Below are 14,098 nucleotides of genomic sequence, written 5' to 3'. Positions count from 1 at the left end.
AGGTTCCCAGGTGAAGCTAAGCCATGAATCTAAGCTGACTGGTGCTAGTGCAGGACCTGGGGCAACTTAGAAGAGGTTCAGGCAGCAGGGGGGCTCACTGGGGCCAGCTGTTGCTTATTTAAGATGATTTAGGAAGTTGTGAAACATGAGCCAAGACCAGCCATTTACAGACCCATCTGTTATTTCTGAGTGAACTGACCTCAGAAGAACAATAGTCATAATTTTTCCAATTATCAAAAAAATATGAACAGTGAAAGGACAGCAAACTCACAGTTATTAACAACCACACCTAAAACAAAAGTAAACTAAGCAGACAGCTAGATCAGAAACAGAACCATAGAAACAGAGATCACATGGAGGGTCAGCAACAGGGGAGTCGGGGGAGGAGAAGGGGAAAGAAGGTACAGAGAATAAGTAGCATAGACAGTGGGGAGAAAACAGATGGGGAAGGCAAGAATAGTATGGGAAATATAGAATCTAAAGAACTTGTGACACATGGACATAAACTAAAGGGGGGGAAGGTGGAGGAGGGGGTGTGCAGGGTGGAGGGAAATGAAGGGGGGAAATGGGACAACTGTAATGGCATAATCAATAAAATATATTAAAAATTAAATTAAAATTAAAATTAAAAAAATACAAGCAATTTTATTCCTAAATGTGATTTTTTTCTTTCAAAAGTGAGCATTTTTTGAAGCATTAAGGGTTTAGATTTTTATATTTTAGTACCATGTTCTTTTACAATTTCAAAGATAACTAAAGAGATGACATGAGACCCCAATGGCCCATAAGATAGGACTATCTTTGAACCAGAAAATCCCTTTCCTTTGAGCTTTTCAATGAATCTGATGCCTCATAAATGGGGATCATGTCATGTCCTTGATCAGGCTCTAATACTAGCTCCCTCCTGGTCATAATGAAGAAAAAACTGCTGTGTGTTCTTCTGTGAGCAAGTCACCATGACAAGGTGGCTTCTTTTCCTGCGACTCCATGTCTCTCCCAGAAATACACTCCTTTAAACGTTTATTTTTAGAAAGGACATTTTCATCTAAGATATTTGATTTGCATTTTTTTCAGGCTGAATATTCTTAAATCCTAACTCTCAAGAGCTCATTGTGCATAATGCCCAATGGTAATTTTGTTTGAGTAAATGCCACCTACTACATTTAAAATGGGCGTTCTGCCCACCTTTCTAGCATCTAAAGAAGGCTTAGTACACTGCATTGTTGTGAAACCCTATGGTTCTAGTTCCATCTATTCGCCTTCATTCCCAACTGATACTGTAAATAAATGATTAATGTGTGATCATTGAAAATGTATTAAAAGCACTGAATAATAAATTCTTTTCAAATAACAAGTCAAAAATATGGGAGAATAGAAAAATAAGTAGTCAATTTAAGTGTGTGTTGCAGGTAAAACTGTATATATTTTATATTTTTTTCGTTTTACTTTTCTTTGTTCTTTATTGAAGTTCTCACTTGAGAAAAATGCTCCTCTTCTGTTTGGAGGTGGGCAAGGGTTTTCTACAGCTGGTGGTCATATAGTTGGAACAACATGGTTCAATAGGAAACTTTGTGAATGATTAACATAAAATTAAATATCCATCATATATCTGAAACAGAGACTTTAGGAAAGATATTAATTTCTAACCAGGAAAATTGCCTAGTTGGTGGTCACTTCCTAGCCCCACTAGCGCCCTACAGTGAATATTTGGCCTTTCTGGCTTGGTTCGCTTTCCATCTCTGATGGACCAGAAGCAAAGTTAAGATGTGCCCCACTCAATGGTCAGAGCTCCTTCAGTGTATATTAAGGGTCCTTATACCTTGACTCCAAACATTTTAATCTATTATTTTTATTACTTTTCTTATGGAGGGTCGAGTTGTCGGCTCTCACACTGCTATCAATGACCTTCCACAGAAGCTCATCATCGCCTTCCTTGTTGCTTCTGTTTTGTGAAGTTGGTGTTCAGGTAACTAAGAAAGCTTGCAGTCAGTAAAATAAGAGTAAACCTATATTGAAGGAGAGCTTAAAGACGTTTCCTGAATAACCTATGTAAATTTTAGGCCTTGCATTTTTGTCATGTTGCATTTTTTCCCCCGAGAGCGTTCTGGAGAGATTCCGGCATTGGGTTGTGGAGAAGATAGTCTCTGAAGTCAACAGAGCTCGATTGGAACACCATTGTGTCACCTACTAGTTTTACTTTGTTCGAACCGCTTGATTCCCGTAAGTGTCACTTTCCTCACTTGTAAAATGGGCAGAACAACACTACTGTTGTCACAGGACTGTTGTGATTTTTTCAATGAAGTAATGCACACAGAGTGCTTTGCATAATGCTTACCATAGAATCAAATGATGATGTTGGTTTTTTAAAATCTTCCCTTGAGGACATTTTTTCATTGCTTGTCAGAGAGAAAGAAAAACATCAATTGCTTGTCTTGTCATTCTCGCCCTAAATGGGGGTTGGAATCATGACCCTTTGGTCTACACGACAACACTCCAACCCACTGAGCCACAGCAGCCAGGCCTAGAGGTCACTGTTTCAATAGTCCTAGTTTACGCTACAATGAGAGCTCTTTGCACTGCTTCTAACCCAAGCAGGTGGCACATGAAGACAGGCAAAGAGCAGAACCCTAAACCCTGGATCAGAATTTTAAGATGATATGCATAAATATCAAGAAAGATTCAACATTCAATTTGATTTTTACATTAAAATGACCATCATGGACACATGTTTGGGACATATGGTCATTTATCAACTTCTGTACATTGGATAATGAAAAATAATGACAACATGAGTTAACGACTTTATTAGTATGAGATAACATTGTGCAGTTTCTCTATGTCTACATAGAAATGGAAAAAGTATTTTTTGTTTTTATCTATTTTTGTGTAAGGCAGGGTGCTTATAGGGAGAAGGAGTCCTTGAGAACCAAACTTTCATAAGGCCTTTACTGAAAATTTCAGTTCACTTTCATAATTCAATTAGTAATTAAATATCTCATGTATTACTAGAATAATCCCTTTGTCTATATATTCTAATAATATAGTTCTGAAATGTTTGTTGGTAGCTGTTAAGCCAAGTAGAAATACACTGTGGAATGTGGACACTAGTTTTAAAAACTTACTAATCTGTTAGAGCTGGAGACAACAGCATGAGAGACACGTGCAGTAGTTTCTAATGATAGGTAAGAAAATATGTAATTAGACCTCTAGAATCACTTGATTTCTGTCAACAGCAAATTTCCAAAATATTTCACTATCACCACCTGCATTTATTAGTATTTCCACTGTTGCCTCAATGGTAAGGAAACATCACCTAAAACTAATGTAATGACCAGGCTGCAATTGAGCTCTTAAACCTTTATACCCAAATCTCACTAAAGCTTACTTCGTTCTACAGATGTGTGTATATGTGATCGTTTGTATCAGGGTCAAAAAGTCTTTGTATCTATGGGATTAAAATATTTTTTCTCCAGAGTTCTATCTTACATTTTCATCGTGCCCTTTAGTTTACAAAGGATTTTGTATTCATTATTTTATTTGTCCTCTTTAATTCTAAACAAACAATGAGGTTAGTAGGGCAGATGTTCTTCCCATTTTACTAACTCCAAAAGATTGTACCCAAGGCTGAATGAGAGTGAAGATAAATAATAAAGTACATTGCTAGAGATAAAAATACTTCATAGTGATAAAAATGTTCAATTGGGCAGAAATATATTACAACTGTAAAATCACATAAACTTAAAACCTAGCCCCAAATATATAAAGCAAAAAATTGACAACTTACAAGAAGTATTGAAGAAAACACCATCATAACAGCAGAGTATACCATACTCTTGGTAATTTATAAACTTAGGAGACAAGAACTTAGTAAGGATTTAGAAGACTTCAAACTAGAATGATCTGAATTGGATATATAGTATATACAGCAATTCATGAAAATTCTATAAAGTAGCCTCATTAAGTTTCACAAGACCATGTGCATGTGGTAGTAGAGGCCATTTTTTTACCCCAATGAAATTGAGTTAAAGTTAAATAATCAAGCAGTAATTAGAATGCTTGGAAATTACAAAACACTTCTAAATGGGTCAAAGAAGAATTCATGATAGAAATAAGAAAATATATAAAACTGAAGAGTTTTGCAAATTCTACATGCCACAACAATGTGACATATAACTAAAGTAGATTGAGAGGAAATTTTGTCGCTTTATATTCTTATAAAGAAAAAAGCATGGAAAATTACTGAGTTAAGAAGGACTCAGCTGAAGAAGTTAAAAAGAATAGCAGACTAAATCTAAAGAAAGTGTAAAGAAAGACATACAGATAACAGAAATTAATGAAATAGGGCCCTGGCCAGGTAGCTCAGTGGGTTAGAGCATCATCCTGAGACACCAAGTTTGTGGGTCTGATCTTTGGTCAGGGCGCCTGCAAGAAGCAACCGATGAATGCATCAATAAGTAGAATAATAAATTGGCATTTCTCTCTCTGTCTCTTTCCCTTCTTCCACCTCTTTAAAATCAATCAATGAAGATAATTTTAAAAATAAATTCATAAATAGGAAAAAATAAAAGGATCATGGACAACAGTGAGGCGATTGATGAGGGGAGGGAGGTATAAGGGGACTAAGTGATAATGGAAAAAATTATAATAAAGATTATATTTAAAAAGGCAAGAATTAGTTGTTTGAAACTTTAATAAATATTTGGCAAGATTAACCAGGAAAAAAGAATGAACACTATATAATGCTATGTATGAAAAGGGCATAAAATGACAGGTGTGGCAGCAATTTAAAAAATAAGAGAACAGTATGAGTAACTTTTTGACAGTGTAATGGACAATTGCCTAAAAAACAAAACAAACACAAAACAAATAAAAGCCCTGATTACCAACACTGACAGAGAAATAGAAAACTCAAATAGTTCTAAATCCATTAAACAAATAAAAAAAATTAAAAACTTCTTTCTACAAGGGAAACACCAAGCTTTACAGGTTAGGTAGCTTTACGCTGTGTCAACGTGGTGAACTCTCCCCCAGATTTCCCCCCTGTGTGTATTTGTGATACAGGTGATGATCATGGTTAGACACTGTGACAGACAGATGCACAGGTGCCGGGAGGTCCTCACTCTTTCCCACAGTGATGGCTGTCAGGTTGCAGATTATTCTTCTCCCTTACTTGGTGTTCATCTCTTTTTCCTGTTGTTGGCTCTGGTGAACACCAGGCCCACCAGGAGACCCGAATGGCAAAGTCTTCCATTGACCTCCCACCAACTCTGCTTGGTGCTTCTGCCTGAGGAGGTGGGAGTGCCTGACTTTGCAGGTTTCTCTGTGAACTTCAACTTCTCACTGTATCAGGAGTGCTGATCTGCTGCTTTTCTCCCATCCTCCAAAGCCCCTGTCCAGACCTTACTCTCCCAGCTTCTCCTGCAATTATGTGAGACCTAATTTCTATAATAAATTCTTTATTCCATAATACCAACTGATTTCTTCCTTGATTAAACCCTGATGCAAAAGGTAAATTCAGCAAAATGTTCAAGATACTGCTAAATCATATTACACACATCCTTCCATAGAATTTTTAAAAAGGTAACAGGAAGATATACACATGAGAAATGAGCATATGAAATGATGCTCCACATCATCTCTAACTTGTATTTCAAAATAACAATGAGATACCATGACATACCTATTAAAACGTACAAAATCCAGAACATTAACAACACCAAATGCTGGCAAGGATGTGGAGCAACAGGAACTCTCATTCATTTTGGTTGGGGATGCAAAATAATATAGCCACTTGGAAAGACTTTGATAGTTTTTACAACTAAACATACTCTTACCATATAGCCCAGCAATCAGCTTCTTGGTATTTACCCAAAAGAGTTGAAAACTTACGTCCACATAAAAATCTGCATATAGACAGTTATAGTAGTTTTGTTTCTCATTTCCAAAAGTTGGAAGCAAGCAAGATGTACTTTAGTAGGGGAAGGGATAAGTGGTCATACAGACAATGGACTATTATTTAGAGCTAAAAAGAAATGAGCGGTCAAGTTATGAAACCTTAAATGTACCTCCCTAAGTGAAAGAAGCCAACCTGAAAAGGCTACATATTGTTTGATTTTGGAGAACACAAAACTATAGCAACAATAAAAAGATCAGTAGTTCTCAGGGGATAAGGGGGAGAGATAAGTAGGTGGAGGACAGGGGAATTTTGTCACAGTGAAAATGTTCTATGATACTATAATGATGGGTACACATCATAGATTTGTCCAGACTCAGAGAAATGCAACACCAAGAGAACAATGGATGAACAATGAACAATGGACTTTGAGTGATTATGATGTGTCAATGTAGGTTCATCCATCGTAACAAATATATCACTGTGGTGGATAATGTCCATAATGATGTTGGCTATGCATGTGTGAAGGCGAGAGCTATACGGGAAATGTCTCTACATTTTTCTCAAATTTTCTATGAACCTAAAACTGCTCTTAAAAATAAAGTGTTCGTTTTTAAAGGAAAAAACTTCCTGCCTCACTTTATGGGGTTACTATAACCATTATTTCTAGAGCAGGCAAGTATAGTGCAAGAAAGGAAGATTACAGACCTAACTCAATTATGAATAATGATGCAACAATCTGAACAAAGTGAATTCTGTAATATATTTCAAAAATACCTGTTCATGGCAGTGGCAATTATATAATAAATATGAAATTGACTAAACAATTACAATAAGGGGGTGGGGAAGGGGATAAAAATCTTAATTAATTAATTTATTTATTTATTCTTAATTTTAGAGAGAGGAAGGGAGGAAGAAAGAGAGGGAGAGAAATATCAATGTGTGGTTGCCTCTCATGTGCCTCTCTGTTAGGGACCTGGCTGGCAACCCAAGCATGTGCCTTAACTGGGAATCAAACAGGTGAACCTTTGGTTTACAGGCCGGCACTCAATCCCCTGAGCCACACCAGCCAGGGCTGGAGATAAAAAATATATAAAATCAATAACTATAACACAACAAAGTAACAGACTGGAAGAGAACAAATTTTAATAGATGCAAAAAATACTTTCAATGAAATTCAACATCTATTCATGACAGAATCTTAGCAAACTCAGAAGAAATGGAAAATTTCTTAAGTTGATGAAGAAAAATCTACCAAAGAACCTATAACAGACCTTGCATTCAGTGATGAAATGTTGAAGGCTGGGTTAAGACAAGGATGCCCTATCATCACTTCCATTCAACATGGCATTCGATGTTGTAGACAGCAATCTGTCAGCATGATAATATTTCCAAAACAATAAGATAAAAGTTATTAAAATATGTAAGGATGGGAAACAAGAAAATTAACTCATTATTTCTAGATGACAGAGTTATTTATAGAAAACCCCAAATAATCTACAATTAAATTACAAGAAGTAACAGAAAATCATTGTATCTTAGTAGCACTAACTAGAAAATATATTTAAAATATGTATCAATTATAGTAGTAATATCGATCACGAAGTAACTGTGAGTAAATTGAACAAGGCCCAGGCCCATTATGGAAAAAGTTAAAGACTTAAAAGAGGAAAAATTAAGAAACAAAGCCAGCCAAGATGGAGGTGTAGGTAGATACACTTTGCTTCCTTCCACAACTAAAAGGACAACAACAAATTTAAAAACAAAAACAAGAACTGACAGAAAATTGAACTGCATAAAAGTCTGACACCCATGGAGTTAAAGAAGAAACATTCATCCAGACTGGTAGGGGGCAGAGACGGGCAGCCAGGGCAGAGAGCATGCCTGGCAAGGTGACACAATGGGCAGGCGAAGTGGTGGCTGGCGGACTGGGCAGTCCCACATTTGGTGTGGGTAAACTGAGAGGAACAACTGGGGAGTGAGACACACCATGCAACCCAGGGTTCCAGCACGAGAAAACTGAAGCCTCAAAATCTCTAAAAATTTGTGGGGGGGCGGGGGTTGTGGTAGTGGAAGAAACTCCAAGCCTCACGAGAGAGTTCACTGAGAGAACCACAGGGTCCTAGTATATACACAAACTCACCCACCCTGGAATCAGCACCAGACGGGTCCAATTTACTTGTGGGTAGCAGGGGAAGTGACTGAAAGCAGGGCAAGAGTGAAGCAAGTAGTACCTCTTGTACCTAGTACCCCTAGTACCTCTCCCCCACATACAGCTCTCCCCCACAACGCAGCCATGTGGATTGCCCCACCCTAGCGAATACCTAAGGCTCCACCCCTTACAATATAATAGGTGCACTGAGACAAAGAAATATGGCCCTAATGAAAGAACAGATCAAAACTCCAGAAAAAAAAAAAAAACTAAGCAATGAGGAGATAGACAACCTGCCTGATACAGAGTTCAAAACATTGGTAATCAGGATGCTCAGAGAAATGGTTGAGTACTGACACAAAATAGAGGAAGAAGTGAAGGCTATGCAAAATGAAATAAAGAAAAATATATAGGGAACCAACAGTGAAGGGAAGGAAACTGGGACTCAAATCAATGATTTGGAGCAGAAGGAAGAAATAAACATTCAACCAGTACAAAATGAAGAAACAAAAATTCAAAAAAAAATGAAGAGAGGCTTAGGAACCTCCAGAACAACTTTAAACATTCCAACATCTGAATCATAGGGGTGCCAGAAGGAGAAGAGGAAGAGCAAGAAATTGAAAATTTATTTGAACAAATAATGAAGGAAAACTTCCCCAATCTGGCAAAGGAAATAGATTTCCAGGGACTCTGGGAAACTCAGAGAGTCCCAAACAATTTGGACCTAGGAAAGCACACACCAAGGCATATCATCATTAAGTTACCCAAGATTAAAGATAAGGAGAGATCTTAGAAGTAGCAAGAGAAAAGGAGACAGTTACCTACAAAGGAATTCCCAGAAGACTATCAGCCGATTTCTCAAAAGAAAGCTTGCAGGCAAGAAGGAGCTGGAAAGAAATATTCCAAGTCATGAAAGGCAAGGATCTACACCCAAGATTACTCTAGCAAATCTATCATTTAGAATGGAAGGAAAGATCAAGCGCTTCCCAGATAAGATCAAGTTAAAGGAGTTCATCATAACCAAGCTCTTATTATATGAAATGTTAAAGGGACTTGTCTAAGAAAAGGAAGATGATCAAAAACTATGAACAGTAAAATGACAACAAAATCACAACTATCAACAACTGAACCTAAAAAACAAAAAGAAAAACTAAGCAGACAGCTAGAACAGGAACAGAATCAAAGAAACGGAGATCACATGGAAGGTTACCAGTGGGAAGGTGGAGGGGCAGAATGGGGGAAGTTACAGGGAAGAAGCATAACTGGTAGGCACAAAGTAGACAGGAGGAGGTTAAGAACAGTATAGGAAATGGAGAAGCCAAACAACTTGTTCATACGACCCATGGACATGAACTAAGATGGGGGGATATTGGTGGGAGAGGGGTACAGGGCAGAGGAGGATAAGGGGGAGAAAACATTAGGACAACTGTAATAGCATAATCAATAAAATATACTTAAAAATTGGCTATCTTTACAAAAAATAGTGAAACAGATCCTCACCTTACACTGCACATAAAAATCAATCCAAGATAGAATATAAACTTAAATGTAGAAGGCAAAAATTGATAGAAGCATATTGTAATAACCTTGGGTTAAGGAAGAGTTTCTTAATCATCTCGAAACAAAAATATCAACAAATTATTATTAAAATTAAGAATTTCTGTTTCTCAAATACACTACAGGAAAAATAAAAATACAAGATAAAATTTTGAAAACAATTTGCAGCAGATTTAATGAACAAACAATTAAATAAACCTAGAATGTTTAGATATCTCTTAAGGCAATAAAAAAGAGATGAACAACGCAATAAAAAGATAGGCAGAAGAGGAAAGAAAAACGTGACCCCACAGCCACATGACAAGATGATTAATCACATTTGTAGTTAGAGAATCAAATCACAGTGAGGTAGGTACCCTTTCACACTTACTGATGGGCACACATTTTATCAGACAAGCCCAAGTGTAGGTAGGAATGTGAGGCCATGAGCACCGTCATACACGGCTGGTTACCTGGTGTGATCATCTTGGCATTACCAAGTACAGCTGGATATGTTCATATTCTACAACCTAGCAATTCTAGTCCGAGGTATATATTCTAGAGAAACTTTTACTCCTGTGTATCTCAGGGCACAGAGAAGAGAGTTCATAATAGCAAAAACCTGGAGGCCACATAAATGACCATCAGCAGTCACATGAGTAAGAAATTATTGTACAGTGCTAGTACAGAATACTGTATAGCAGTTAAAATAAGGAAATTACAGCTACACACATGAAAATAGATTAATCTAAAAAAACAGTGTTTAATCTGAATTAATCTGTAAAACAAGAAAGACGAAAATTTTACATACTAAATAACTTTGTTACACAAAGTTTATAAGCAAGTGAAAATAAACAATATGTTATTTGTAGATGCAGATTTAAGTGATAAAAGTGTAAAGGGAGCTGCTGACGAATATTCAGAAGGGCAGATGTCTTGGACCTTAGGAGAGAGGATGTCTTCAGTGATGGGTATCCAGGGCTTCTGAGACCCTAGTAAGGTTCTGTCTCTACATCTGTGGTGGGCACATAGGTATTGTTATTATTTCTCTGTGAACTGCACATAGGTCATAAAAAAGGGGGGAAAGTATACTTCACGCTTTAAAAACCCCAAAAGAACACAAAAGAAATTGTTCCCAAATTCTACTGAGTACTTCATGGATTCCAAAGCAGAATGTTTCACATGCCTTGCTTCCTTGCATTGGTCTGGGCTGGGTCTGCTGAACCCAGGTCCCGGGAGCCATGGAGCGTGCACTCTGGGTTAATGTGTTTCTGAGCCAGGAATTTTCCTCCACAGCGGGAAGCGCCTGAAGACAGGCACAGGAAATGCAGTGTACTACACACTTGGAATGTTTTGGGCAAAAAGAGCAATGGAGGGTATAAGGAAAAGGCTGTGTACAACCTAGGAGGCTATATATAGAAACATTTTAAATTGGCCTTGGGAATCTTGTAAGAAATGACCTGGTTTGGGGACGGTAAAAAAATGATGTTTGCTATTATGGTGGGTGAGAAGGGGCATCCCAATCCTGGTGCCTGGATTTATTGCTTCGAACCTCTCTTCCATTAACAAATCCAACCTTTAGCGATCCATTGTTTAGGTTTCTCCTTCACTTTCCATTTTAACGCTGCTTCTCAAATCCTTGTGCAATATTCTGTGTTCACTAAATTATTCAGTGGACACACAGCACCACATGGGTTTGTTGAGTGAAGTTATAGTGAAACTGTGTGTGCTTTCTGCATTCGTGAACTAATGCATGGGATAACTTTTTAAGCAGTTAAAAGAAGAGGCCATCAAGATCATAAATGAGAGAAAGCAGAAGCTCCAAGGTGCTCTGTCTAACAGCTTTTCAACCCTCAGCCACATTAGAACGTTGGTCCTTCCTCATTCCAATGTCATAGCTCTCCTTAAACTTTGCCACAGGCTCCAAACAGCTTTTTATCCCTTCACAGTTGTTACAGCCTTCTTGTTCTGAAACTGTAGTAAATCTCAGCAGAGTTCCCAGAGAATAAGAAAGGGAGAAACCTGGACTTCCACGATCTCTTAGATCCCCGAAGCAGTCACTCTGACTGCTCAGGGTCAGGAAACAGGCACAAGGCCCTGAAACCCTACCCCTGCCATCAGACCATCTAGAGACACACACAGGCTAAAGGTCCAGCTCAAAGTAGAATCTTCTCTTCCAAGTCTATGAAGAGGGTTCTTTGCCTTCAGCTTTTGACGGAACATCTGTAGGCACCGGGAGCTTGGTACTTCACAAGACCGCTTTTACACGAAACTTCCCAAATTTTGTTAGTTTTGATAGAAAGTGCATCACCCAGGAAGCTCATATAAAAGCCATCAGGTGTCAGGAGCAGACTCCCACTGGAGATGCCCGCCCTAAAGACACACTAAATCTAATGGGGCCACAGGTCATAGGGCATCTGTCCAAGAGGTGGCAGGAAACCTCTCTAGGTCCTAGGGATGGGCAGGAACGTCAAGAGTTGGGTCACTCCCTCAGCCCCTGGCCCCCGGGCCTCTTGTCTTTGCTTCTGTCCGGGAGTTGGCTTTCCCTCTGCTACTGACAGCATGGCCTTTTCGAGCCTCTGTGTGTCCTGGTAATTGGCCTGCCTGCATTCCAGTGGGCAGCAAAACCAACCTAGCCCATATTTTACACATTTCCTGTCAAAATCCCCCTTTCCCATCACCTAGCTTAGTGTCTCATAAACTTTAATGTCCACAGAATCATCTAGAGAGCTTGTCAAAATGCAAATAATGGTTCGCAGGCCTAGGGTGGGGAGTATACATTTTTAATAAATTCCTAGCTGACACGATGCCGCTGATCCACAGATCACACTGGGCGGCAAATGAGTCATTGCCCAGTCTCTCTCGTCTTGATGCCCGGCTCCTAGGAGGAGGGATCTGATCATCTTGGGCCAGTTTGTTGATTCGCTCACCCTGGGTCACACTGCTCCAATTAGCCACTGGCAGGAGAATGATGGACAGAATGAAAATGTGGCCACCTCGGTTGGCCCTTTCTGTAGGAGCTGTGGGGGGACTGGGTAAATTCAAATCCCTATATTACATTCACATCAGGGATCCACTAAGAACCCCAGATCATTTCTATATGAATGACTCCCTAAAGCAGATTTTGCATATCTTGCACTTAGCAATTTTTCTGATGGGAAAGACTGTCACTTTCCCACATAATTGGCATGGTTCTCATTTCCTTTAAACCCTGACTACACAGTTAAGTCAAACTTGCTTCTGATGTTTGTCTGAAACTTATGTCTGTCCAATTAAAATATTCCAAAAAAGAAAAATTTATGAATTTTCTTTTAAAAATAGGTTTTCATATTTTCAATTCTATTCTTCTGTCACATCAGTGAGATTTTGGAAGAAAGCAAAGACTCGCTTTTAGCCAGCCATCAGAAGTAGGTGATGGCATTTTTAATCTCTGTGACTGCCCTGCTACTCAGTACAAATTTGCAATTATAATAGTCAAATATCCCTTTTCAATAACTTCTTCAGGTGGGCCTGTGTGGCCCTTTCCAAGGTCTGTGACTGATTTCCAAACCGTGTGAATGAAGTTGAGATGGACATGATGTAGTTCCAAACTAACATTTATATCTTAATCCCCCCTCCCACCACACAGGAGGCCAAACTCCCCACTAGAGTAGTCCCACCTTATCCACAGTTTCACTTTTCGTGGCTTTGGTTCCCCATGGTCAGCCATGTTCCAAAAATATTAAATGGAAAATTCCAGAAATAAACAACGTATAGGTTTTAAATTGCACACCTTTCTGAGTAGCGTGATGAAATCTTTCACTGCCCCTCTCTGTCCCAACCTGGGTGTGAATCATCCCTTTTCCAACATCTCTGGGCTGTGCAGACACTCCTGACTGCAGGCCGTAGTCACTAGCAATCTCAGTTACCAAGTCGACAGTCCTGGTATCACAGTGCTGGATGGCCCCCAAGTGCAAGGGTGGTGGTGCTGGAAATTCGGATATGTCAGAGAGAAGCTGTAGGTATTACTTTGAAGTGAAAAGGAGAGTACAGTATGATAATATATTTTGAGAGAGAGAGACCACATTCACGTATCTTTATTACAGTATATTCTTATGATTGTTTTATTTTATTAGTAGTTATTGCTGTTAATCTTTCACTGAGCCTAATTTATTAATTAGGTTTTATCATAGAGGTATGTATAGGAAAACTGTAAATACAGGGTCCAGTACTGTCTGAGGTTTCAGGCATCACTGGGGGCCTTGGAATGTCTCCCTTGTGGGTAAGGGGAACTATTATACAATGAGGACACTGGGAACAGTGTTGGCATTTTTCACTTCTTAATCTAGATGCTTCCTCCTTGGTAGCGACAACATAGTGCTTTCCCATTCCAATTGGCCTCAAAGCTTTTTTGGCTTCAAGTCCATAGGTAATTTCTAGAGATTGAAGTATTGGAAGGGGGTGGCCGTGGAGAGAGGATGACAGGAATGGATGACAGAGGATCACAAGAAAGTCCTCTCATCTGATACTGGGGAGGG

The sequence above is a fragment of the Sturnira hondurensis genome, unplaced genomic scaffold (assembly GCF_014824575.4).
Source record: "Sturnira hondurensis isolate 20B ecotype Veracruz unplaced genomic scaffold, ASM1482457v3 Scaffold0021214, whole genome shotgun sequence".
Lineage (NCBI taxonomy): Eukaryota > Metazoa > Chordata > Mammalia > Chiroptera > Phyllostomidae > Sturnira > Sturnira hondurensis.
This window is presented reverse-complemented; position numbering follows the sequence as displayed.